Genomic DNA, 4,631 nt, shown 5'->3' with positions numbered 1-4,631 from the left:
TATATATGTTTTATATGTTATGTATGTATCTATTATTTATGGGCCAAAACCTCAAGTGAACATCGCCGGCCCTTTGCGGTTTTCTTCACACATCTTTGTCATCGACACTATCATACCTCCTGTTTTCTTAACTTGCTCACCTCTAAAAGTTACCTCTGGTTGTCAAATTGCTAATAGGAGAAAAAGAAAAACTCTCCCGGAAACACCGCTGGCGACGGGAGTCTTGCCTGAAACAACGGACAGTGCGTAGATGAACCCCCTGCAACAACACCCCCGAAAAGACCCCGCTGCCCCCAGCGTGAAAGCCGGAAGCGCAGCGTCTCGTACTAGATATTCCGACGATCCCGATATCCTGTCAACTGCCATAACACCATAACAAGATAAATATGGTCCACATTCACTCCTCTAGGATACGCGATATTCCTTGGTAGTTTTTTTTTTTATTCATTTATTTATTTAGAATTCCACATTAAATATGCAACAAGCAAAAATAGAAATTATTGGTATATTGTGTGAACGTGCACACAAGGTAAGGACAAACAAAAGGTCGTGTAAAGCAAAAACGGCGAGTGATGGAAGTAGTTAGTTCACCAACAGGGTTACTTCGCAAATATATTTTGTGATGTTAAACAACTAACCCATATATGTATTTAGTAGTCATAATTGAGCTAATAATTATACTTTTAATCTGAGATCTTGTTTGAGATAAAAAGCAAGTGTCACGATAGTTCGAGTAGTTAGAGCAGCGGCGTATTGAGGTGAATGTCGTGGGTTCGCATCCCGTTCGGGACACTTGCTTTTTCCTCTCAACCAAGACCTTAGACAAAAAGTGTAATTAATGAGGCAACTAGGTTGTCGCTTGGCCAACGTTGTTTCAGTCCCTGACAAGAATTGGCAGGTAATATTGTGGATGATAATTCGCGGGTTTAAAGGTTAATTTTTGGGCAAGGTTGGTCATGAATGGGATTTATAAATCCTTAATATAGTTGCTTGTATGGTTAGAGATATAAAAGGGAGCATTAAGTTCGAAGAATTTTAGATCTTAGGGTTTGGAGTCTGTTAAGATTGGAACGCTTAGCGTTTCCGTATAGTTCCAGGTCCTCATCGTAATAGCAGTGCATAGTATAGTCTTTTTTTTTTGTTAATCTAAGTTTGAATCCCATGTCAAGTAGTCTTTTTAGTAGTCTGAATCTTGAATTTAAATTTTTATGTTGAGTCTCATATTGTTCTTATGCAGACCAGGGTATCGTACGTGGTTCGCCACGGGAATAGGAATATTATCGAAATATAAAAGAGGGAAAGTTTTTTTATTGTAGGTACAAAACTAACGTAAAAAAGAAATCAAGGTAACTTGATGTTTGATGTTGGATGTAATATGTGGTTTTTGGACGGCAAACCGTCAATGAAAAGCTATTTATTTAAATTCGAACGTCTCAGGGACATTATTCCCCTCTATCCGCTTCCCATCCAAAAAACAAATATTTATACTATTAAAAAATTAAGAAATACAAAACATATATAACATATATCATAAACAAAAATGATAATTTCACTCATTTAACATAAGGACATTAGTTTGTTAAATGTCATTTGCCTTGTCCAATTGTTTGACATCTAGTGAGACAACCATGTTTATCCAAGTTGCTTGGAAATAAATACTTGTTAATACAGTGGTTTCTCAGACTATGGTATATCGCGCACCGTAAAAAGAAATGCTCTAAATTTTCTTTTTTTTTGTATTATAATAATTAGTTTTAGAGATAAGTTTAATTTCTCGGCTCCCAGACAATCTCAGCTGTACAATCAACCGTTTTCTTGGCCATGTTTATGTTTTCATTAAGGTAGAAAAAGCTTGAATACATTTTATAAGATAATATATTTCAAAAGAACGGATTGTAATTAAAGTTTCAAATGGTATTAGCATCAAAAGAAAATGTTTGAATCGTAAGTCTCTTTGGAAAAGCTTCATTCACCTTACAACATTTTCGCAATACAGGTTTTACCTTAAAGTCCAATAGAAAAAAATACATCTGAAAGTTTACAAATCCAACTTTCTCGGGGGTTATGTCCATCCAATATATAAAATAAGAGTACAATTTCTTTATAATTTAGCCAGAAGGCAGTTTCAACGCGCGCATCCATCAATTTATCAATTTTGGAATAACATGAATGCTAAGACCGTCATGTTTATCCTACAAAATTATTAGTGGTATTGTATGTAAGATGGAATTTGTTGAAAAAAATTTTAATTGAATATCTTCAATTCCACCAAACAATCCATGGACCAGAGCTCAGCCAAATACAAGCCAGATGTACTGTTCGTACCAGCAGAATTGAGTGCAATAAGTTCTCATTACGGCACTGCAGATCTCAGTTGGTAATAAATTGGCCCAATACCAATTTATTTTGTCCTTCGAACGTTCGTACGCTTTAGCAGGGACAAGATATAGGTTTATAAGTAAATATGTATATCGATTTATCCATCTACCCATTGTCTAATAGACAGTGACAAGGGTCAACAAAAGAAAAACGCGATCTTTACAAAAGAAATATTACACACATCCCTCCTTCATGTATCAATTGTTCTGTAATAAAGTCCTTTCTTATGGAAATACATTTTGTTTGTTTAGGACAGTAAACACAATTTTTATTCTTTTTTTATCCAATTACACTTACTTTATGTACAGTATTATTTTTGCATCGATTGTTTTCTCTCCATTTATTATTTTTTATGATATGAAATATTTGTAGTACGGGTATCATTTCGACATGAAAATAGAGGGCATTTTAATAGGGGGATTTTGCGTGAATGATAACGTAAAATTAATGTGAGTGGGCATGCGCTGATTTAACGGAACACTATCTGAATTAGCTTCTTACGTTGTTCGTATTTGAATAGCGTGCTTGTTAAAGAGTGACGGTAAAGTCAAAAAAGTAGTTTTTGTTGGACACATTGTCCAATTTAAAAAAAATATATTACAAATGTAGAAATATAATAAAATTGATTGCTTTACAGATAACATTTTACAATTCGAAGATGTTTTTCATGAATTCCGACTCCTATGAATTTATGTACATTTGGTGTTCCAACATTTAAATATTTAGCTGTTTTATTTACATGCAAGCAGGAATGATAGCTAGAAATACAGAAAACCTTATACATCTTTCCTTCAATAAAACCACAGCAATTGTGTAAAACAACAATTTGGTTGAACCTCATAAATACAATTTAAAAGATGAAATTCAGACAGGCATAGAATGTGGTTATGAGTATTTATATCGTATACTGCTCTGTATAATTTTAATGTTTTCTAAAATTACTAAACTAAGCTAAAAGTTTGTTGTTAAGTTTGACATTTTTCTTCCTCTATTTCATTTAAACCCAACTTGCCCTGAATCGCCCGGCAATTAATTTTTACTTTGTACATTTGAGCTTCTACAACTATCAGGTCCTCGGCATTTGCACAGCTATCGTCAGAGATCAAGAGAAAATCCATGGGACACAAGAAAATCTATACTATCCGAAAAATCCGTGCGTTCACTTACAAGCTTGGTACATCGACTATGACCCGAACTAGCGCAAACTTCTCAGGAAACTGAGCGGCAACATCCGTTATGCAAAATGTCTTCAAACAACGTCAAAGTTTTTGCAACACGTTACATATAACGGTGACCTTGAAATAGTGGACACGTTATGCAAATTCTCTTTAATAGCGTAATTGTAAATGTTATTGTAAACTAATTTTATGAAAATAAATACATGTTTACTTACTTGAGTAACGTGGCCAGTGTGTTTCGCATATGTTCAAAAACGTCTATTTGTACAAGTTGAGAATAAAGTGAATATGTGAATAGAGAGGTTTATGTGCTTAGCAGACTGAAGACATAATTTTCAGCAACTTACTTCAATCTGTGCAAACGTCTGCTTTTAAACGTTTAATTTTAATTGTCCTAACAAACCAGTGTTGATGAAAAGTCTCTACTTCAAGAGCCTGTTATAGGATTGGAACTGTTTTATTATAGAATTTCGTTAACTCGAGTTTACCAGACTGCAGGCACTCTCGTCGATTAAGTAGGACGCTTTCGTCGTATACTGACGAGTACTGAAACCTCGGCATTCGTTCTCGGTTCGCTCCCAACCCCATTCTTTCACCAAGGTTGAAAATTTATAGTTAATGGAGTTTCCTTTGAAGGATTGATGACGGTTACGACACAAAGGTGTGTAATTAAAGTTGGCCCGATACTTGACTAAACACGAATATTATTTGAACAAACAAACCCAGCTTTTGATATTAATTGTTTTGACGAGGAAGATTACATTTTGCAATCGATAGTAATAACATTTACACAATTTTCCTAGAGCTTTCCTCGCCCTTTTGCTTCGTTCGGAATAACTCCACCGAGGAGATCGAAGGGATATCGAATCGACGGAAGATTCTTATTTCAGATAAAAAACATTCAACCCCTTATGTGCCCTTGGAAATTGATTAAAAGATTCGTATTTGTTGATGTTATATTGAAAATAAAAAAGTTAGAGTTATTTTTGTCCCATCTTTTAAAATGATATGTTGACTTTGGTGAAACCTTTAGTCACACCACCGTCTTTGGTGAACAATTTTTATAGTGATTTA

General features: G+C 34.5%; 1 long non-coding RNA gene across 1 annotated transcript in view; it reads right to left on the bottom strand.

Annotated features, from left to right (window-relative positions):
• The window catches only part of LOC106672996, a 10,799-nt gene extending 6,371 nt beyond the window's left edge, over positions 1-4,428 (bottom strand). Inside the window, exons 1-2 of the long non-coding RNA XR_001341337.2 lie at positions 3,773-4,428; positions 3,547-3,674 (exon numbers count right to left, since the gene is read on the bottom strand). This is a non-coding gene — a long non-coding RNA (uncharacterized LOC106672996). The remainder of the gene's footprint in view (positions 1-3,546; positions 3,675-3,772) is intronic.
• Between the last annotated feature and the right edge of the window lie 203 nt (positions 4,429-4,631).

This window comes from Cimex lectularius, unplaced genomic scaffold, assembly GCF_000648675.2.
Source record: "Cimex lectularius strain Harlan isolate CLEC.00 unplaced genomic scaffold, Clec_2.1 scaffold325, whole genome shotgun sequence".
In the NCBI taxonomy this organism is placed as follows: domain Eukaryota; kingdom Metazoa; phylum Arthropoda; class Insecta; order Hemiptera; family Cimicidae; genus Cimex; species Cimex lectularius.
This window is presented reverse-complemented; position numbering and strand designations above follow the sequence as displayed.